The sequence below is a fragment of the Bubalus bubalis genome, chromosome 16, assembly GCF_019923935.1.
Source record: "Bubalus bubalis isolate 160015118507 breed Murrah chromosome 16, NDDB_SH_1, whole genome shotgun sequence".
Classification (NCBI taxonomy): domain Eukaryota; kingdom Metazoa; phylum Chordata; class Mammalia; order Artiodactyla; family Bovidae; genus Bubalus; species Bubalus bubalis.
In genome coordinates this window covers 55,314,328-55,337,832 of record NC_059172.1, presented here as the reverse complement: position 1 = coordinate 55,337,832, position 23,505 = coordinate 55,314,328, and the positions used below count along the sequence as shown (strand labels likewise).

Genomic DNA, 23,505 nt, shown 5'->3' with positions numbered 1-23,505 from the left:
GTCATGAATGTGAGCCAGGGAGCCTACAGAATAGCGGGTGACAGGCCATGTCTCTATGGGGGACAGAGTGGCTAATGCAGCTTCTTCTTGGAGGTCTTGGATCCTGGGCAGTGATGCGATCTGACAGCCCTCAGTGATTTGGGTCAATGTGAAATAAGAGGAGAGACGAGCTGGCCTCTGAAGGGCCCATCCTGGTTCCCCGGCTCCTGCCCCTTCTGTGGAGGCAGAGGGCTGTCCTTGGAGGAGGATCCTCAAGGTGCTCTTGGGTGACCCTGGACATCACCAGGCAAGACTTCACCAGTGGGTTCCTTTCCCAGCTTCTTCCCCTCCATTCTGTCTTGGATCTCTCCACTGAACTCCTAACTAGTGTCCAGCTGCCCACTGGATCCCTCCACGTGGGTGTGTAGAAGACATCTCATACTGAACAGGTCCACCATCAAACTGGTCTCTCCCGCCACTCCACCTACAGACTCAGTTGGCCCGCAATCTTCCCTGTGTTGGTAAATGGCATCTCCCTCCTTCTACCTGCTCAGACCAAAAACCTTAGGGGTCATCCTTGATTCTTCTCTCTTTCACTCTTTTGACATAACATTCAGCTTCTGAATTCACTTCTCACCAGGTCTGTGGCCACCACCCAGGTCCAAACTTCTCATCTCAGTTATTACAGTAACAGCTTTCCTTCTGTGGCCCCTAGGGCTCATCACAGTCCAGCGCCTCCCCTTGGTTTCGGATCATGTCTCTTTCTCATTCAAACCGTGATGGCTACGCTGGTCTCCCTGCTGTTCCCTGAGCAAGCCAGGCTTGCTCCCACTTGAAGGCCCTTACACCTGTGCTCATTCATTCCCTTCCTTCAGGGCTTGGCTCAGTTTTCTTTCACTGGAAGAAGCTTTTGAGAGTCCCTTGGACTGCAAGGAATCAAGCCAGTCAATCCTAAAGGAAATCAACCCTGAATATTCACTGGAAGGACTGATGCTGAAGCTGAAGCTTTAATATTTTGGCCACCTGATGCGAAGAGCTGACTCATCAGAAAAGACCCTGATCCTGGGAAGGATTGAGGGCAGGAGGAGAAGGGGGCGAAAGAGGATGAGATGGTTGGATGGCATCATCGACTTAATGGACATGAGTTTGAGCAAATTCTGGGAGATGGTGAAGGACAGAGAAGCCTGGTGTGCTGTAGTCCATGGGGTGGCAAAAAGTCAGACACAGCTGAGTAACTGAACAACAACACTTTCACGGTGAGGTTTTCCCTGAGTCCCTTATTTAAAATGCTGCTCTGTTCCCCAGCTTCTTTCTCTCCCTGCTCTATTTTCCCCTCTACAGCACCGTTTACCTTCTAACATGCCGCACAATTATTATGTTTATTACTGTTTATTGTCTGCCTCACCCACTGGAATATCAGCTTCATGAGGTCACAGATTCTGTCCATTTAGTTCAATGCTTTATTCCCAGCACAGAGAGCAGGGCCTGGCATATTGAAATCTATCAGAGAATTCCCCAATAAATGTTTCTTGCGTAGGAATCCTCCCGTTCAGCCCATAGATTAACTGCTATGGTAACTGCCCACCTGCTGAAAACAACTGGAAACTGGACAAAAGATTTGAAACAACTGCTTTCAGATAGTGGGCAACAGTTAGCAGAGGATGGTGGTCCCTGAGAGAAAGGCAACAGCCGATCACAGCATCAGTTTCCTCACTAGAGAAAGGCCCAGGAGGAGGACGGGGGAGTGTCCTGAAAAGAGCCTGTAGGCTGAATTGATAAGACATGGGTTGAGGCTGAGGAGGCTAGGATTTGTGCGGGAAGAATTCTGGAGAGAAGGGTGCTGCTCATGAAGATTTCTGGAAGTCTGTAGAAGGGGCCTCGAAACTTTGGCCATTGATTTGCACACAATTGGGGTGAAACACCACAAAGTTAGGGAAAGAACCGCCAGTAAGAAGACTAACCAATTTCTAGAGCTCACACAGGGCTGGAATGGTTCAGATTCCCACCAGTGATAGTGGAGAGAGCTTGTAGTAAGTGTTACATTGGATAGAGTCCTCAAGAGGCTGTTTACCCTAGCCCAAGACCAAAAGCTGTCCTGGATCTGTTCTCATAGACCTTAAAGTCAACACTTAAAAGGGTCACAGTGACTCCAAATAATTGTGAGGTGGAACCAAGTCCAGCACTCTTTAAAGGAATACAACAAAATCTAGACCCCAGTGGAAAATTCACAATATTGGTCATCAAATAGAAAATTAACAGCCATGCAAAGAAGCAGAAAAATAGGACCTATAACCAGAAGAAAAATCAGTTCACAGAGAGAGACCCCCAAGTGGGAAAGCTGATGGAATTAGCAGACAAGGATGCTAAAGCAGTGGTTATAAATATGCTCCATGCTCAGAAGTGTGGAGGAAAACATGAATACAATGAGGAGCAAAATGGAAGATTTTTAGAAAATGAACTTATAAAGATGAAAATAGATCATCTGAAATGAAAAATACTATTGGACAAATGAATGATTTTGTTTCTTCCACCGCCACTACCAGACGCACATGGAGAGTGGTGGCATTTTTTCCCTTAAAGCTTATTTCCCCGTAGCTAGCGCTTGCTGCCGTCTATGGGGTTGCACAGAGTCGGACACGACTGAAGCGACTTAGCAGCAGCGGCAGCGCTCGCCCCTTCTGTGAGAGCGCTGCATTTCGTTTCTCCTTTGCCCAGGACTCTGGAGAATTGTATTCGGTTCTCAAAGGCAACCTGGCTTTCAGGTAGTAAGCAGCGGCTCTTCTGGGTCTTGTTTCAGCTAGTCCTTCCTGAACCCCTCCTGTACCCTCTGATCTGAGCACTCCACCTCCTGTCCTGCTCCTTAGTGAACCCCTCCTCTCCAGCACCCCCGCCGTCCGTTGTCCAGCAGGGCAGTATGGAGCTCCTGAGATGGGACGATGGCTCTGTACTGTGGAGCCCCAAGTCTAGCCAGGGATGTGCAATGCAAGGAGGAACGAGACAAGGCCTGCAGAGAAGTGTGGATAAAGTATTTAGAGAGGGAGAAAACTTCATTTGGAGGGGAGGGAAGGCTTCACGGAAGAGGTGGGTTTTGAAGGATGGCCAAGATTTAGGCTGCTGGGAATGAAGCGACAAGCCTTCTGAGGCAAAGCCGGGAGTGGCCTTGAACTCCCTCACTCTTGTGTTCCCTGTCTGAACTCACAAGCACTCCCCTTCTCTATGGGTTCTAGTCAGCTCTTGGATGGGGCTTTGCTGTTGGGAGTGAGCCCTGCAGGCTCCAGGTCCCCAGGATCTTCCCAGCAGACCAGCGAAGCCAGTGTGGGCAGCCTCAGGGCTCGATCACCCTTCACCTCCTTGGGCTGTAACCAGAGAACACAGGGCCCCGGATGCCTGGTTTGTGGTCAGTGTTTCCAGGTTCAAAGCCCAGCCTGGGGGAGCAGGTGTGAACCAAGACTGGATGGCTCAGTCTCTCTGGCCCTCAGTCCCTTTCAGCGGCTCCCCAGTGTCCAGGTCACTGATGCCATGAGGTGCCCGGCCAGCGGCCAGCACGGCCACTAGGGGCGCCTGCCTGGTTTGGGGCCCCTGAGCACCTCATTTATCATTTTCCTCTCATCTCAACTTTGCTCTCCCCTCCCCAACCTTCTCCCCATCCTCCATGTTGGGTGCAATATGACCAGCTCCTAAAAAGGGCACAGTTTTTCACGGGCTGCTTCCCACATACCACCTGACCCCCACGTGGTAGGCATGCGCAAACAAGCAGGGCTGGGGGGTGGTGCAGGGGCCCTTCCTCCAGGCGTGTTTGGTATAGATAAGGAAGAGCTTGTTAGTGACAATGACGTCACTGCACAGAGCCCGAGGTGGTAGGACCAGGAGTGGGGCTTCTCCAAGGTGGGAGGTTTGAGCAAGGTGGGTGGGGAGCTTAGACACAGGCTTTGAGGTGACGTATGTGCCCCTCCCCACCTCCTACCTTCCTGCGTCTGCCACCTCCCCTGGAATGGCCTCTACTTGTCACCCAGGCCAGCTGTTCCTCCTCTTCCTCCCCCACACCAGGGAGGAGAGGTGTGTCCTCATGTGGCTGCCAGGGAGTCTGGTGAGCTCTTCCCAACCTGAAGCCGCAAACCCCAGGCTGGGGCAGTGTGGCCTGTGGCCCTGGGCATTGAGGCCTGTCTGGGGAACTCTCAGAAGAGGGCACCGCGGGGAGGTAGAGGGGGGCTCTGAGTCCTAACTTTGGTGCCAGATGAGGCCGAGTCTGAATTCCGTCTCCACTATCTGTGTCATAACCCCTGCTCCTCTACTTTTCCTTATCTTATCTGTAGAATGCAGATAATTGCACTCCCGCCTTCCAGTAGGGGGCCTGCTGGGCACTGAGTAAATGCAGGTGTTAATCACCTTTCTGTTGTTGACGGACTTGCTGCAAGGATGGAGGCTGCGCCCCCACAGCCCCATCCTGGCTCCCACTGCACCTGCTTTCAGAAAGCTCCCAGCCTCCCGACTGTTGCTCTGGATCCTTGTCTGACAGCCCCCGGAGGGACCCATTGCATCCTTAATTGCAATTCTCTTGCTTGGCAAAGCCATCAGCACCTAATGTCCCATGTCATTGCTGGTTCTCTGCCTGCGGACACCTCGCTCCTGGGGGCTGCTCAGCCACCCAGGATAACGCCATCTGGCCATGGATAATGTCACGGTTAACTCCATGGAATGGCCATGGCGGTGGGGATGGGGGCAGGGCCAGGACCCTGTGATGCCCTGGTGACAATTTGCCTACAAATAATTTAATATAAGAGGATGAAGACCTCTGTGACTCTGTCTCTGGTCCTTTCTACCACCTAGGACCTCCATCTCTTCCCCTTTTTAGAAACCAGAGAGGTACCACTGATCTCCTACACCAGAGTCTTATCCATTTCCTCACCCAAGGGCAGGCCCTTAGACCCAGGAGAAACTCAGGTTCCCCCCATCCCCAGCCCCACCCCAACTTGGCTCTGATGCCCACGTGGAGTTTTAAGGTAGAGTCCAGCAAAAAGTCAGGGCTGGGGAGAATGAGATTGGAGGAAGATTCAGAACCCAGTGGAGACTGAGATCAAGGGAGGGTTTATCTTAGGTGCCTGAGTTCTTATTCCAGGGTCTCAGGGGCCCCAGATCCCCTGGGCTAGCACCTATGGTGAGCCCCTGCCTGCCCCAGCACCCGAGGAGCACCCAGAAGTTTATGTGCAAGCCTGGCCTGAGGGCGGCTCCGGCCGTCCCCCTGGATGGGGCGACAGAAGGGGGCAGCTCTGCAGGGTTGCCCAGGTCAGGACGACAGACTTACTCAAAGGAAGCCAGGGACCTCCCCAGGTTTGAGAAAGAGCTCGGAGAACAACCAGGGTGTGGGTGGGGTGGGTAGGGAGGAGCCTCCCAGCTGCTGTCCTTGCCCCCTCCTCCCTGCCCCCAGTCCTCCTGGCCGCATTCCTGCCACCACCCCTCCCAGGCTCCAGGGGATGTCTCTTTTACCCTGAGCCCAGGAAGAGACACAAACCCCTTGGTTGTTTCCTCTCCGCATTGCTGGGATCTGCTGGCTTTTTCACAAAGGACTTCCATAAATACTAAGGGAGAACAAAAAGGAAGTAATTACAGAAAATACAAACAGCATGAAAACAGTCAAGTTTCTAAAGTACAGGTTTCCCCGCCTCAGATAACTACCCTGGAGCTCAAGACACTGGCCTGCCTCCCCCAGGCCCGGGCAGACCCCAGCCCTGCAGACTTGCCTCTTGGCTCCTGGGGGGTCAGAGCCCAGGCCAGCCCCCTCCCCACCACCTCCCTTCAGTCTCCCACTTGAGGATTTGCCTTGGCCATAGCTGCAGTGTCTGACGTTCTGAGTAACTCGCCACCTGGCTCAGGTGGAGGCTTCAACCCCCTCCAGAGCGCCTGCTGAGACAGGTCAGGCCCCATCACGCCCCCAGGCCTGTCTGCCGCACACCCACTACCCCAGCACATCTTTGCTGTGGAATTACTGTCCAGCTCCCCGTGGCCCCTGAACCGACCTGCTCACACATAGTAGAGGGCACACGCAGCCTTTGTCTAGTGTGGCTGGATGCCCTGGCCTGAGGTTAACTGGACTAGAACAGGCACCTAAGCCAAGCTGGGATGGTCAGAATTCTGACTTTGGGGTATTGGAATTGGGGCCTACAGGCCATCTCTTCATGCCGTTCTTTATTGATCCCATGTGGGCTTGGGAGCCCCAAGTCACCATCTTGAATTTGGGAGTCTTCCCGGTTATGCAAGGAGAAGCCGAGGATGAGATGGGGATGTGGATGCCAGCTGGGGAGCAGGCGGTGGGAGCTCCTGGGTCTGTCTGGCGTGCCTGTTCTCTATGTCCTTGACTGAGGCATGACTGCACTCCTGCGCTGGGGCTCTGCACAACACTCCTGTGTTCCTTTTGTAAAGTCCTTTTTTATTTAAATGCTACTTTGAGTGGGTTCTGTAGCTTGCAATCGTCAAGTCTTAGCTGATACCACCAGACCTATAGTGGGAACACAGTGTAGCTGGGGCTGCGGAGGACTCAGGCTGGGCCCATACAGGGACTCACCTGAGGAACTGAGAAGTCCCCTGTGAAAGTGTGAGAGCATCGTGGAGCATCCATCTTTTCCAAGTTAGGGTTGGGGGCCTGGGGAGCTCCTGCATGGTGCTGGGCTAGCAAAGGGGAGATGTGTTAGTGTACTGTCTGCCCTTATGATCAACACTGATGGGTCAGGGAGTGGCCCCCTCTTTCCTTCTAGCATTCCACCTCTGGCCAGCCCCCTCCCAACCCCTCCTACCCCATGGGGATGTAATGCACAGGCTAGGAGTCTGAGATCCAGCTCTGGCATGATAAGCGGTGTCACCGTAGATAAGGGACTTCACCTCCCTGAGCCACGCTTCCCTCTCCCTGAGTGGTAACCATAAGCCCTTCATACATTGAACGATTCCCTCAGATGTTCCCCTCCCTTCTTCCATCTTCCTCCTCCCTGTTTGTCTCCTGCACTGAGGTGTCTCCCCAGCAAACCTTCCCCTTCTGACTCCATCCGGTCCAGCACATTTTGACCCCCTTCCTAGAGTTCAGGGCTGTCACGTGCTGGGCACTGGTGTGTAGAGCTTCTCTGAGTCTTACTTTGGGTTTGCCCCATCAGACTGAGACTCCCCAAGGGTGCAATCTTCCTGTCTCCCCTTCCACTCCTTCTAGACCTTCCACATGCTTGGCACAGGGCAGAACACAGAGAGGGAGCCTGGAGGCAGCCTGCTATGCAGCCCCCCCAACCCCGCCACCCCATCCTGGCAGCTTATTCCCTGCCTGACTTGTCTGTCTGCTCTTTCTTTCCCTCCCCTAGCAGAGAGGATGTTCCAGAATCTACTTTCTAATCTAAGCCAGAGTTAGAGACTCCCCTGGCCTCTCCAGAAGGAGGATGCATTCTGGTTAGTTCCTCCCTATGTGCCCACCCTTTTGGCTCCTGCATCCTTCTCTCTGCAGGGGAGTGGGGGGCCTGTGGCATGCACCACCTGAGCCAGCCACCGTGACCCCCTTGCAGCTGGCTTCCCCCCTTCCTCTCTCACTCCCTAGCACAGACGGGGAGAGTGCTCTCCCTCCCATCACTGCCATCCATAGTATCCCCTCCTCCCTCTCCCAGCTTTTCTGTTCCCATCTTGGCTTGTCTCCCCTAGGCAGCTGAGAGCAGGGCGCCTTCGATTTCTCTATTCAGTCTGAGGCGTAGCAATTTTATGCTCTTCCGTAATTAGGGGAATTTTAAGCAAACTCCCCGACGGATGATTACAGCAGGTTCAATCCCAGCTCCTTTGATCAGGGAAGAATGAAGACGTTGTTGGAATACTCCTCGACCTGCCGACCAGACAGACTGCGAGGCAGAAAAGCTTGGCTCTCTGGCGCCCCCTGGAGGGCTCTGGGCTTTCATCCTGGTGTCTTCGAGTGTCCTGGGCACTGGAGAGTCTGGGCTGGGTTCAAAGCTTAAGCAAATCCTTAAGCTTCATTAAGGATTGTCCAAGATGTGGCTTCTCTTGGCTTAGGTCCAACCTCTGGACTCAAAGCCAGGGTGAGGCCGGAGACTTAAGTGCAAAAGGAAATTAGAGTCACCTAGGAAGGTCTCCCAGGACTGCCATAAATGGTTTTGCCCGGCTTGCACTGTGTTCTAGAGGTGATGGCATTACCTTTGTAGCCTGTGTGAATGGAGATTCCGAGTGTCCCACCTGCACAATACACTTGATAGCTTGAACCTGCCTTCAAGAAACTTGAATCACTCTCTTTTTCTAAATGTCAAGAGGGAATAGGGCCTCCTTAGAGTTGAAGGGGCCTCTTTTCTTTATTTCATCCATTTCCTCAAGTCTTCTGTGCCTACCAGAGGCAGTAAAAAATAGCTGGCAGAGACGAGCCTTTGGAGCAGACTAACTAAAGAATGAATTCCAGTTTGGCTATTTTCTGGCTGTGTGATCTTGGGCTCATTAATGAACCTCTCTGAACTTTAATACCTATAGTAAGGGATTATTTTGAAGATTAAATAAGAAAGGGATTTGAACACTGCTTGGCTCATAACAGGTGCTCAGTAAATATTATTCCCTTTTTCCTTTCCCAGTTCAGTTCACATATTTTTAAATCATCACTGTTCAGGGCAAACTGTATTCTCCTCTGTCTGCTCCCCCAGGCCTGTGTACCCCCAAAGCTGTGCCAGAGAGTGGCCCAGGTATATTAATAGACTATTAATGTCTCCGACATTCCCTACCAGTGGCCCGGCTTTTCCATAGGTTAATTAGGCCACATTTCAGGATAATTATGGTGGTATATTCCTACACTAATTAAGTGGCTTTAAACCATCTCCGCAACTGCAGCTTCGTGAATCATAATTAAGCCTTACCGCCAGTGCTTCTGCCAGCCACGGAGCCCTGCATGCGGCAGGCTCAGCCCGCGCTCAGTCACGAGAGAGGATGCGCTAGAAGCGTGGTTTTGAAAAGAACTTATTTTCCTGGGATCATGTCAGGATGATTCCCGGTGAATACTGGATGAGGCTTTGCACTGCTCCTCTTCTTTTTTTCACAAAGAGAGAGATGAAGAGAAACACCGCGTTGATACGGGTTTATCGCCTTCTCCTGGCTGCTCTGTTGAGTAGATTTGAATAGATTCCCAGGGGAGGCAGGCGGGGGTGTAAAAGGGAATGCCGACAAGCTCGGCGCCTGGTTGCGCGTGCCAGTCTGTTGGGAGTGAGCGTGGGGATGCGTGTCACAGCTGTTGTTCAGTAGAGATCTGTGTCAAACATCAGCCTGCTCTGCTCATGACTGCCTATTGCAGACAGCCACCCCAGGATGGACGGACCGCCTCCTTCCTGACTTGTGTTCTTGACATGTCCTGTAAGGTGAGCATCTCACACATCAACTGGGGTCACCATTTCAGCCACTGTCCGGACTGGCTTGTGTCATGGGGGGAGGACTAGCACCATTGCCATAAGATCTAGTTTTGCATCCTGGTTCTACCACTTGCTGACTGTTACCCTCAGAAAGTCATCGGGCTTCCTGAAGCTCAACTGTCTTATCTGGAAAATGAAAAGAATACCAGCTGTCTCAAAGGACTGCTGAGAAAATTGAATAAGACAAGAGGAAATAAGACAACCAATGACCCGGTGTGAGAAGACAGCAAATGCTCAGCTATCCCTCCAGCCCTGGAGCAGAGTGGCCTGGATGGAGCCACTGCCTTCCGGGGCTCTGAGCACTGATTTGTTGCATGGCTCTTGGCTCTTCAGTCTGTCTGTTCACAGAGGCCACAGAGTCCCTGGGCCGCTAGATCCATGGCCTCAGATCCAGTGGCTCCATGCGTTCACCACTGGGGCCGCCAAGACTCCAAGACTCGAGTTTCCTCCTGCCCGAGGGAAAACTCCAAGTGTCTCATCAGCTCCTACCCTGGGGGCTTGGAGAAGCTTCCATGGGCCACGGTGGCAAGTGGAGGATGGACACGAGATGCCTGGAAAGGTCCCCGGATCCGAGTTCTGGGAGCCTCCACTGTAGGCTCGCCATTCTCCACAAGCTTGGCCTCTCTGAGTCTCCTCTGCTGGCCTCCCTGATCTCACACGGTGCTGTCTCTCTACTCTGCTTCCTACAGACCTGCCTCCCCCACCCCGGCTGCCTTCCCGGGACCAGCTGCTCAGGCAGCAAAAGGCAAAAGGGAGGCTTGTCCTTGCTCTCTCTTCCTCTCTGTGGAGTGATGGCCCCAGGCATTTTGAGTAAGACACAAATCAAATAAAGACAGGTGACAATACACTAGCATCTTCTCTGGAAGCCGGGGAGACACTCAGCTGTCCTCAGCAAGAAGACAGGGAACTAGGGGGACGGGGAGGATGCAGCATTTATTTAACCTGGTTGTCACACACACAGCCCCCAGCTCCTCTGACAAGAGAACCATATGAAGACGCAGATAAGCTGAGCTGGAAAATCGACAGTCACAAAGGAGGCCCTGGCTCCCCGTTCACTGCTCTGTTAAGCAGAGGGAGGTGAGAGGCAAGTCAGGCTTCCCCCCAACATGACCTACATATAGAGGGTAAGCAGGTGAGCCTTGCTCCCCTGATGACAGAAAGGCCCTCCTGGCCTTGCAGGACATGAGAGCCCTGGGCAGGCACCCAGTCAGATTGAGAAGGAGAAGAGGGGCGGTTTTCTTGTAGAGAGGCAGGTCAGATCCAAAGTGAACGTCCTACTATTTGCAACGAGAGGAGGAGGAGAGGGTCAGGCAGGGGCCCCGCACAGCACAGCGGGAGTGGACTGGTGGCCACACACTGCCCACACAGCTCTGCTGGCAGCAGGAACAAAGCCCTCTGGGGACCTCAGGCAAGGAGGAGGACCTCTGTGGGAGGGGGAGGCAGGGCAGGAGGTGGGGATGAGCAGAGAGCAGTCTGGAAGGGGAGAGGTAGTGGGGAGGTGAAGGCGTTGAGGAGGGAGGATGGTACTTTCTGGGAATAGAGTCTGGAGGCCTGGGGCCAACCCTAAGAAGACAACCCCCAGCACATGACCCTCACACTGATCTCATCAGGAAGACTTGCATGGACATTTAAACACTTCATGCATGTTCACGTGTGAACACACATCTGTGGACACACACTCAGGTGAGCATGCACACATTAACACGAGGTAGCAGAGGACAGTCTTGGCTAGACCACCGATCCAAGGTCACACCGTGGCCTTCGGTATATAACTGTTCTTCCATTAACCTCAGTCTCCTCATCTACACAATGGGAATGAACAATCCCTTCCCTGCTGATCTTCAAGGGCTGTCTCGGTGATGAGATAGAAGAAAGGGAGGAAAAGAGAGGGAGTGAAGTCAAACAGGATAAAACAGGGTGACCAGAGGGCTGACTATTTTAGAGAGTGGCGAGGATGGTCTCTTTGAGGACGTAATGTTTGAATTGAGACTTGAATGATGAGAAAAGGTCATCAGTGTAAACATCAGCAAGGACAGAGAGGGTGGAGGAGGAGAAGGACATTTTAGGTGCGGAGGGGAAGAGGAAGCCCTGTGAGGGGAGCATGCCTGGCCTCTTTAAGGTGCTGGGAGAGGTCCAGAGTGGCTGGAGCAGAATTTTAAGCAAAGAGGACAACGATGATAATGTTGGAGGAGTCATCAGAGACCAAGTGCCTCCAGGACCCAGGAGAGGGCCTGGCACAGAACAGATAGAAATAAATGCTCCTGAATGAGTGAATGAATGAATGGTCCCAAGAAATAAGATCCTGGAAATGGACTTTCACCATCTTCCTGACTTCCTCAGCCTCAGCATCAGAGGGACCAGCTGGGATGGAGACTTGGCTTTGGGGAACATTCTTTTCAACTAAACCCAGCTCTGTGGAACATAAGAGGATAAATAGAGGTCAAAGACCTTTTCTAGGGACAGTGTGAGATAATAGCAAATATACATATTGGTCCCTGCCCCTGATTCCTGGCACAGCACTCCTAAAACCCTCATAATTCCCTAAGTGGTGAGGGTGCCAGGAACACCCTTTCCCCTAATATTTGATCTTTGATCCAGTTCATGATTCTAGGCTGCCAAATCTCTCATAATTTCCTGGGTGATAGGAGTGTCCTTTGTTCTAATGAGGTGACTGGGTGGGCTCCTGGATGACTCTTGGATGGGAGTGGTCACCACAATGACCAAGACATGATTAGAATCTTGGAAGTTTCAGTCCCACTCCCACTTCTCAAGAGAGGGGAGAGGAACTAGAAATGGAGTTAATTGATCATGCTTATGTGGGGATGCGTCCATAAAAATCCCCATAGCGTGGGGCTTGAAGCGCTTCCAGATTGGTGAACATATCCACGTACCAGGAGGATGATGTACCCCAACTCTACTGGGACAGAAACTCTTGCGTTTGGGACCGTCCCAGACCTTGCAGATATATCTCTCCATCTGGCTGTTCATCCGTACCCTTTATCATATCCTTAAATATACTAATAAATATGAGTAAGCATTTCCCTGAGTTCTATGAGCCAGTCGAGCAAATTAGTTGAACCTGGGGAGACAGCGTGGGACCCTTTGATTTGTAGACAAGCTGGACAGAAGTTGTGGTAGGAACCTATGCCTTCTGATTGACAGTAGGTGCAGTCTTGTGGGACTGAGCCCTTAACCTGTGGGATGGGACAGTATCTCCATGTATATTGTGTAAGAATTGAGTTAAACTTAAGACATCTAGCTGGTGTTGCAGAATTGCTAGGTGTGGGGAAAACTCATACATCTGATGTCAGAAGTGTTGTGAGTGATGTAATAGTGTGAGGGTAAAGGAGAAACACTGGAAGAAAAACTGAGTTTTTTTTTTTTTTTTTTCCCCAATTCAGATAGGGGGAAAGACTATGAGAAATTTGAGAAACAGGCTAGGAATACAATCACCAACAGGTGTCTGTCATGAGCCTCTGGAGAATATAAAGGAGCAAACAGAGGGAAGAAAATATTGAAAGAAACAATGACTTAACTTTTTGCAGAATTAAAGGAATAAATTAGCCTTCAGACAGAAAGGGTTAAGAGAGTGCTGAACAAGATGGAGAAGAAAAAAAATCTCATACACAGATGCATTAAGGAGAAATCTAAAAGCATCAGAAACAGAGAGAAAACTTCCAAAGAGAAAAAGCAGGTCATCTACAAATAAGGAGAATCAGAGTGACAATGGGATGACAATCAAATTATATCTAGAAATTGTTGAATTTTATATACAGCTAAATATTTATTTAACTGTGAAGGCAAAATAAAGATATCCTTAGGCATAAAGATGCACACAGAATATATTTCAGCAATAAAAAAAGAAAGTGAATCTTCCTTATATAAGAAAAATAAGGTTGAAAAAGAATTTATTGTTTTATTGTTGCTTGAATAAATGATGAATATATATTAAATCTGGGACTAAAATCCAAATAATGTCAACATGATGGCAGTCAGGAGAGACAATAGGTGGGAAGAGACCAAAAGAGTAACCAAGATATCATACATGTCTGAAAAATAAAAACATACATCCAAATAACCCTTAGACTAAAGAGAAAATATTAAGGAAAATTATGAATTACTTAGAATTGAATATCAAGGAAAGCTCTGCATGTCAAAATTTATGTACTATAAATAAAGTAGTGCCAAGAGGAAAATTTATAGCTTTAAACACATCCATCATAAAACAAGATTGAAAACAAATGAACTATATATTCAGATCTGGAGGGGAAAAAAACAGTAGAGAAAATCCAAATAAACAAGAAGGAAATGGTAAAGATTAGAGGAGAAATCAACGAAATTAAGAACAATAGCAAGAGTAGTAAATGCAATGCATATGACTTAAAAAAAGCCCCCCAAATTTCTTTGAAAGGACTCATAAACACTATTTTTAGTTTATTTTTTTATTGAAGGATAATTGCTTTACAGAATTTTGTTGTTTTCTGTCAAACCTCAACATGAATCAGCCATAGATATACATATATCCCCTCCCTTTTGAACTTCCCTCCCATCTCCTGCCCCATCCCACCTCTCTAGGTGGATACAGAGCCCCTGTTTGTTTCCTGAGCCAGACAGCAAATTCCCATTGACTACCTATTTTACATATGGTGATGTAAGTTTCCATGTTGCTCTTTCCATACATCGCACCCTCTCCTCCCCTCTCCCCATGTACATAAGTCTATTCTCTATATCTGTTTCTCCATTGCTGCCCTGTAAATAAATTCTTCAGTACCATTTTTCTAGATTCTGTATATATGCGTTAGAATATATTTATCTTTCTCTTTCTGACTCACTTCAGTTCTGTATAATAGGTTCTAGGTTCATCCACCTCATCAGAACTGACTCAAATGTGTTCCTTTTTATGGCTGAGTAATATTGCATTGTGTATATGTACCATAACTTCTTTATCCTTTCATCTGTTGGTGGACATCTAGGTTGCTTCCATGTTCTAGATATTGTAAATACTGGTGCAATGAACAATGGGATACATGTGCCTTTTCAACCCTGATTTCCTCAGGGTATATGTCTAGGAGTGGGATTGCTGGGTCATATGGTGGTTTTATTCCTAGCTTTTTAAGGAATCTCCATACTGTCTTCCATAGTGGCTGTATCAATTTACATTCTCACCAATAGTGCAAGAGTGTTCTCTTTTCTCCACACCCTCTCCACCATTTATTGTTTGTAGACTTTTTGATGATGGTCATTCTGACCAGTGTGAGGTGATATCTCATTGCAGTTTTGATTTGCATTTCTCTAATAATGAGCACTGTTGAGCATCTTTTCATGTGTTTGTTAACCATCTGTATGTCTTCTTTGGAGAAATGTCTGTTTAAGTTTTTTCCCACTTTTTGATCAGGTTGTTCGTTTTTCTGGCATTGAGTTGTATGAGCTGCTTGTATATTTTGGAAATTAATCCTTTGTCAGTTGTTTCATTTGCTATTATTTTCTCCCATTCTGAGGGTTATTTTTTCACCTTGCTTATAGTTTCCTTTGCTGTGCAAAAGCTTGTAAGTTTAATCAGGTCCCACTTGTTTACTTTTGTTTTTATTTCCATTACTCTAGGAGGTGAGTCATGGAAGATCTTGCCTTGATTTATGTCATTGAGTGTCATCTATGTTTTCCTCTAAGGGTTTTATAGTTTTGGGTCTTACATTTAGCTGTTTAATCCATTTTGAGTTTATCTTTGTGTGTGATGTTAGAAAGTGTTCTAATTTCATTCTTTAACATGTAGCTGTCCAGTTTTCCCAGCACCATTTATTGAAGAGACCGTCTTTGCCCCATTGTATATTCTTGCCTCCTTTGTCAAAAATAAGGTACCCATAGATGCATGGGTTTATTTCTTGGCTTTCTATCTTGTTCCTTTGGTCTATAATTCTGTTTCTGTGCCAGTACCATACTGTCTTGATGACTGTAGCTTTGTAGTATAATCTGAAGTCAGGAAGGTTGATTCCTCCAGCTCCATTCTTCTTTCTCAAGACTGCTTTTGTTATTTGGGGTCTTCTGTGTTTCCATGTGAATTGTGAAATTTTTTGTTCTAGTTCTGTGAAAAATGTCATTGGTAGAGTGATAGGGGTCACACTGAATCTGTAGATTGCATTTGGTAGTATAGTCATTTTCACAGTATTGATTCTTTCTACTCAGGAACATGGACTATCTCTCCATCTGTTTATGTCATCTTTGATTTCTTTCATTAGCATCTTATAATTTTCTATGTACAGTTCTTTTGTCTCCCTAGGTAAGTTTATTCCTAGATATTTAATTCTTTTTGTTGTAATGGTGAATGGGATTGATTCCTTAATTTATCTTTCTGATTTTTCATTGTTAGTGTATAGAAATGCAAGTAGTTTCTGTGTATTGACTTTGTATCCTACAACTTTGCTAACTTCACTGATTAGCTCTAGTAATTTTCTGATACTATCTTTAGGGTTTTCTATGTATAGTGTCATGTCATCTGCAAACAGTGAGAGATTTACTTCTTCTTTTCTGATCTGGATTCCTTTTATTTCTTTTTCTTCTCTGATTGCTGTATCTAGGACTTCCAGAACTATGTGGAATAATAGTGGTGAAAGTGGACACCCTTGTCTTGTTCCTGATCTTAGGGGAAATGCTTTCAGTTTTTCACCATTGAGAATAATGTTTGCCATAGGCTTATCATATATAGCCTTTACTATGTTGAGATAGATTCCTTCTATGCCCATTTTTTGAAGAGTTTTAATCATAAATGGATTCTGAATTTTGTCAAAGGCTTTTTCTGCCTCTGTTGAGATTATCATATGGTTTTTATCTTTCAATTTGTTAATATGGTATATCTCATTGATTGATTTGCATATATTGAAGAATCCTTGCATTCTTGGAGTAAACCCAACTTGATCATGGTGTATGAGCTTTTTGATGTGTTGCTGAATTCTGTTTGTTAAAATTTTGTTGAGGATTTTTGCATGTATGTTCATCAGTGATATTGGCCTGTAGTTTTGTTTTCTGTGTGTTGTCTTTGTCTGATTTTGGTATCAGGATGATGGCGGCCTCATAGAAAGAGTTTGGAAGTGTTCCTTTCTCTGCAACTTTTTTGAAAGAGCTTTAGAAACATAAGCATTAGTTCTTCTCTAAATGTTTGATAGAATTCTCCTGTGAAGCCTTCTGGTTCCGGGCTTTTGTTTTTGGGGAGATTTTTGATCACAACTTCAATTTCAGTGCTTGTAATTGGGTTGTTCATAATTTCTACTTCTTTCTGGTTCAGTCTTGGAGGATTGAATTTGTCTAAGAATCTGTCCATTTCTTCCAGGTTATCCATTTTATTGCCATATAGTTGTTCATAATAATCGCTTATAATCCTTTGTATTTCTGCATTGTCTGTTGTAATCTCTCCTTTTTCTAATTTTGTTGATTTGATTCTTGTCTCTCTCTTTTATTTTTTGATGAGTCTGGCTAAATGCTTGTCAATTTTGTTCATCTTCTCAAAGAACTGGCTTTTAGTTTTATTAATCTTTACTATTGTTTCTTTCATTTCTTTTTTATTTATTTCTGCTCAAATTTTTATGATTTCTTTCCTTCTATTAATTTTTTGATTTTTTTGTTCTTCTTTTCCAGTTGTTTTAGGTATAAAGTTAGGTTGTCTATTCAATGTTTTTCTTGTTTCTTGAGGTAGGATTGTATTGCCATAAATTTCCTTCTGAGAACTGCTTTTGCTGCATCCCATAGGTTTTGAGTTGTGTTTTTATTGTCATTTGTTTCTAGAAATTTTTTGATTTCCCTTTTGATTTCTTCAGTAACCTTTTGGTTATTTAGAAACGTGTTGTTTAATCTCCATGTGTTGGTGTTTCTTATAGTTTTTTTTTTTTTTGTAATTGATATCTAATCTAATAGTACTGTGGTTGGAGAAGAAGCTTGATATGATTTCAGCTTTCTTAAATTTACTGAGGTTTGATCTGTGACCCAAGATGTGGTCTATCCTGGAGAATGTTCCATGTGAACTTGAGAAGAAGGTGTATTCTTCTGCATTTCGATGGAATGTCCTGAAGATATCAAAGAGCTGCATCTCATCTAATGTATCATTTAAGATTTGTGTTTCCTTATTAATTTTGTTTTGATGATCTGTCCATTGGTGTGAGTGGGGTGTTAAAGTCTCCTACTATTTTTGTTTTACTGTCAAAAATTCTCCTTTTATGTCTGTTGGTGTTTGTCTTATGTATTGAGGTGCTCCTATGTTGGGTGCATAGATATTTACAATTGTTATGGCTTCCTTTTGAATTGATCCCTTGATCATTATGTAGTGTCCTTCCTTATCTCTTGTAATATTCTTTATTTTAAGGTCTATTTTGTCTGATATGAAGATTGCTACTCCAACTTTCTTTTGCTTGCCATTTGCATGGAATATATTTTTCCATCCTCTCACTTTCAGTCTGTATGTGTCTTGAGGTCTGAAGTGGGTTTCTTATAGACAGCATATATATGGCTCTTGTTTTTGTATCCATTCAGCCAGTCTGTGTCTTTTGGTTGGAGCATTTAATCCATTTACATTTAAAGTAATTATTGATATTTATGTTCCTTTTGCCATTTTCTTAATTGTTTGGGGTTGATTTTGTAGATCTTTATTCTTCTCTTGTATTTCTTGACTATATAAGTTCCTTTAACATTTGCTGTAAAGCTGGTTTGGTGGTACTGAATTCTCTTAACTTTTGCTTGTCTGAAAATCTTTTTATTTCTCCATCAATTTTGAATGAGATCCTTGCTGGGTACTATAATCTTGGTTGTAAATTTTTCCCTTTGAATACTGTAAATATATCCTGCCATTCCCTTCTGGCCTGCAGAGTTTCTGCTGAAAGATCAGCTGTTAAGCGTATGGGGTTTCCCTTGTATGTTATTTATTGCTTTTCCCTTGCTGTTTTTAATATTCTTTCTTTGTGTTTAGTCTTTGTTAGTTTGATTAGTATGTGTCTTGGCATGTTTTTCCTTGGGTTTATCCTGTATGGGACTCTTTGTGCCTCTTAGACTTGATTGACTATTGCCTTTTCCATGTTGGGAAAATTTTCAACTATAATCTCTTCAAAATTTTTCTCATACTCTTTCTTTTTCTCTTCTTCTTCTGGGACCCCTATAATTCAAATGTTGGTGTGTTTGATATTGTCCCAGAGGTCTCTGAGACTATCCTCAGTTCTTTTCATTCTTTTTACTTTATTCTGCTCCTCAGAAGTTATTGTCACCGTTTTATCTTCCAGCTCACTGATTTGTTCTTCTGCTTCAGATATTCTGCTATTGATTCCTTCTAGAGCATTTTTAATTTCTGTAATTGTGTTGTTTGTCTCTGCATGTTTATTCTTTAATTCTTCTAGGTCATTGTTAATAGATTCTTTCATTTTCTCCATTTTATTTTCAAGGTTTTTGATCATCTTTACTATCATTATTCTGCATTCTTTTTCAGGTAGTTTGCCTATTTCCTCATTTATTTGGACTTCCATGTTTCCAGTTTGTTCCTTCATTTGTGTAGTTTCTCTGCCTTTTCTTTCTTTCTCCCCCGCCTCCTTTTTTTTTTTTTAAATTTACTGTGTTTGAGGTCTCCTTTTCCCAGGTTTCAAGGTTGAATTCTTTCTTCCTTTTGGTTTCTAAGGTTGCTTCTCCTAAGGTTGGTCCAGTGGTTTGTATAAGCTTCGTATAGGATGAGATTTCTGCTGAATTTTTGTTTACTTGTTTGTTTTTCCTCTGATGGGCAAGGCTGAGTGAGGTGGTAATACTGTCTGCTGATGATTGGGTTTGTATTTTTGTTTTGTTTGTTGTTTAGATGAGGCATCCTGCACAGGGTGCTACTGGTGGTTGGGTGATGCCGGGTCTTGTATTCAAGTGGTTTCCTTTGTGTGAGTTCTCACTATTTGATACTCCCTAGGGTTAGTTCTCTGGTAGTTTAGGGTCTTGAAGTCAGTGCTCCCATTCCAAAGGCTCAGAGCTTGATCTCTGGTCAGGAATGAAGATTCCACAAGTGGTTTGTTATTGCATTAAGTGAGATTAAAACAAATATCCAGAAATGGGAAACCAAAGATGAACCCCAGACAAATGGCAGTTACAAAATCAGGCAAATAATAATTAAAATCATGGTATGTACACATATACATATACATCCATGAGCAAGGTGAAAACAGTCCAACAGAAACAAAGTACAGTAGACTGACCTGGCCAAAAAAGGAAACCAAAAATTGTATCTACCAGAACAAAAATAACTAAAGCACAAACTGGAAAACAAAACTAAAAGAAGGTGCCAATTGGGGAATAAAGCAATAAAAATAAAATTAACAAATATGTTGAGAGGAAAGGAAAGAAAAGAAAGAAAGAATAGATATGCAAAGTTAAACAGAGGTAGATGAAGAAGATTTATATACATTAAAGATTAACTGCAAGGGGAAAAGAACAGTAGGAAAAGAAAACAAAGGAATAAATGTAGAAAAAATAATAATAGGTTTTAAAATTAATAATTGAAATTTAAAAAAGAGAGAGAGAGAAAAAAAAAGGAAAACTCCACAGAACTGCAAAAGCCCAACATAGAGACAGAGGTTTATAACAACAATAAAAAAAGTGACTGAGGAATTAAAAAAGCTCAAAAGCTTAATTAGCTTTCATAGTGTCAATAAAATTGACAACTACAACAGAAAGGGAAAAAAAAAGAAAAAAGAAAGAAAAAAAATCCAAAAGAATCTACAGAACAAGTCAAAACATAAGAATAACAATTGTTTTTCTTGAGGCACTGCTGTCAGAGTCTTTCCCTCACTGGGAGTCACAGTCCACCTCACCTCCCTAGGATGCCCTCTAACGCTGTGCTGATCTCTGGACCTGCTGTGGGGGCAGCTCAGATTCTAATCTGGTCCTACCCCTATGTGTTCTTGTCTCCAATGTCTACAGCTATCAGAATTAGTATGTTTTCTTTTGTGGGAACTCTAAATGATCTTTTATATATTCCATAGACACAGAGTCTGCCTAGTTGACCGTGTGGGTTTAATCTGCAGTTTGTACAGCTGGTGGGAAGGTTTTGGGTCTTCTTCCTTAGCCACACCGCCCCTGGGTTTCAATTGTTGTTTTATTTCCACCTCTGCATGTGGGTCGTCCACTGGGGTTTGCTCCTGAGGCTGCCCTGGAGGACTTGGGTTTGCCCCTGTGAGGGCCAGGTGTGGAGGTGGTGTAGTTTCTTGGGTCTCAGGGGTTCTGGCAGCACCAGGTACTCAGGGGAGTTGGTGGTTAGGGCAGCAGGAAATACAGCTCTCTAGAAGGGTATGGCAACCAGTATTGGCCAATATGCTCCAGTATTCTTGCCTGGAGAACACCCCTCCCTGACAGAGAAGCCTGGCAGGCCACAGTCTACAGGGTCAAAAAGAGTTGGACACCACCGAAGTGACTCTGTGTGCATAGATGCAAGACTTTTTTTGCCTGTGGCAGCTCTGCCCCAGTGAGAGTTGAGCGTGAAGGTGGTGCAGCTGCTTGGCTTGTGGGGACCCTGGTGGCGCCAAGTGTGCAGGGACACAGACTGCCTCCAGTTATGGCCCTATCAGAGTCTTTTTCTAGCCTGTTGTAGCTAGCGGTCAGGGGCCTCTTTGGCCAGTCTTTCTCCATAGCTCTGCCCATGCAGGCACTTGGTGAAGATCGCTCAGTCGTGTCCGACTCTTCGTGACCCCGTGGACTGTAGCCTACCAGGCTCCTCTGTCCATGGGATTTTCCAGGCAATAGTACTGGAGTGGGTTGCCATTCCTTTGCCTCGGGTCCTTCTCTGTTGTTCAGTGTGTCAGGCACATAGAGGGACTCCCCCTGGCTGGGGTCCTACTCTGTAGATCGGTGTGTCAGGCACTTAAAGGGGCACCCTGGGTAGGGTCCTGCTCTGTAGTTCAGTGTGTCAGGTGTTTGATGGGCCAGCTTCTCTATTGTTCAGCTGCCGATGCTGATGTGTGGGGGGAGAGAGGCTATGGTGATGGCTCCACCCCCTATGTGTGACTCAGCAGTATTGCCTTGCTTCCATGGCTGCCGGGCTTCCACAGGCATTTCCCACCTCAATTTCCTTCCTCACCTCCTCTCCATCCGTCTCTCTGCAGTCAGCTGCAGCCCTCACCCTGGGATCGCTCCACAATCCCTGAACTCCAGCTCCCAGCCACTGCACCTTCCAGGGGACCCATGTACCTATACAGGGTATGTATAGCTTCAGCAAGGACTGTCTGATTCTCATTCCATTTAGGCTGCCACAGATCAGCTGTTTCCCTCTCAGCCTTAAATGTTTATCTTCTGACTCAGACAATTGCCCCATGTGAAGATCGGACCCTTGCTTCAGTTCCCCCACCAGTGGAGGGCAGGTTCTGTCCTACTAACTCTCCTGTTTTTTCCCTAGTTCCTTTGTCCTACCAAGTTTTGCGTGGGTCTATATATTCTTTTCCTCTGGTCAGGTACTCCTGTCCCCTCTCAGCTGGTGTTCTGCATGCTCTTCTGTGTCTGAAGGTGTATTCCTGGTGTTACTGTGGAGAGAGATGTACTCCACATCCACCTACTCCTCCGCTATCTTGTTCTCTATCAAGTAAACATTTTTAAAGAGACTAATCAAATAAACATCAAGAAATAAAAGTTTTTCAAATAACCACACTACAGAATTAAGCAGGAGATAGAACCAAGATTTTAAAATATAAACCGTTAGAACAGCTATATACATACATACATACAATAATATACATTTGAAATCCTTGATGAAATATACATATTTTTGGAAAATGCATCATGTTGAAATTGAAAATATAATACTTGAAGACTAACAGCAAAACGACAAATTAAAATGGTAATTAGAAAAATCTCCTTGCTACCCCAGAAGTCCCATGGTGTTTTATAAGTATTCCTAGGTAAATTCTACTAAAGTTTCAAGCAATAAGTAATTAGTGAAGTGAAGTCACTCAGTCGTGTCCAACTTTTCGTGATCTCATGGACTGTAGTCTACCAGGCTTCTCTGTCCATGGGATTTTCCAGGCAAGAGTACTGGAGTCGGTTGTCATTTCCTTCTCCAGGGGATCTTCCTGACCCAGGGATCGAACCCAGGTCTCCTGCATTGCAGGCAGATGCTTTACCCTCTGAACCACCAGGGAAGCCCAAGTAATTAGTAGCCAACACAAATTGTTGCAAAAATAAAAAAGAGGGAAAACTGTCCAGATCATTTCATGAACTTGATATAACTTAGTATAGATTTGACACCAAAAAAATAAAAAAGAGCAACATAAGAAGAGGAAACTTTAGGGATTCCCTAGTGTTCTAGTGGTTAGGATTTTGCACTCTCACTCCCATGGCCCAGGTTCAACCCCTGGTTGGGGAACTGAGATCTTTGCAAGCCATACAGCACTGCCAAAATTAAAAATTTAAGAAAAAAAGAGAAAACTTTAGGTCACTTTTTAAGAATATATATGTGTATATAAAAAAAAAACTTCAATAAAACAGTGAAATCTAATACTGTGTTAAGAATCAACGCATCTTATTCAAATAATTGAATATTAAATGATATTTTGTGGGCTTCCCTGGTAGCTCAGAAGGTAAAGAATCTGCCTGCAATGCAGGAGACCTGGGTTTGATCCCCGGGTCAGGAAGATCCCCTGGAGGGGGAAATGGCAACCCACTCCAGTATTCTTGACTGGAGAATTCCATGGACAGAGGAGCCTGGAAGTCTACAGTCCATGGGGTTGTAAAGAGTTGGCACAACTATGCAACTAATACACAAATAATATTTTAAAAATCTATCTACTGCTATACACAGCAATCCACATTGTTGAGTGAAAAGCCAGACATATAAGACTATCTACTATATGATTCATTTCTGAGAATGTCAAGACAGGACAAATGAATCTATAGACAGAGAGTTCAGAAGAGTCATTATCTTAGGGGTGAGAGGCTGGCAGTATAGACCAGTTCAGGGAATTCAAGAGTCAACAGTGCGGAAATATACAATATCTTGGTCTGAAAGGTATTTAAATGGATGTATAAGTATGTAAAAATTCATTAAGTGATACATCTAAGATTACTATGCTCTACTGAATGTAAGTTATACTGTGAAGAATTAAAGTACTTTGAATGGGAA

General features: G+C 45.4%; 1 long non-coding RNA gene across 5 annotated transcripts in view; it reads left to right on the top strand.

The window, feature by feature from the left end:
* LOC112579692 overlaps positions 1 to 23,505 on the top strand; it is a 235,781-nt gene that overhangs the window by 128,500 nt on the left and 83,776 nt on the right. For 2 of the 5 annotated variants that reach the window (XR_006545377.2, XR_006545376.2), the window contains one exon: positions 855 to 1,001. The exons of the other annotated variants lie outside the window; for them this stretch is intronic. This is a non-coding gene — a long non-coding RNA (uncharacterized LOC112579692). Of the gene's footprint in view, positions 1 to 854; positions 1,002 to 23,505 lie in introns of those variants that run through there. 5 annotated transcript variants of the gene reach the window in all.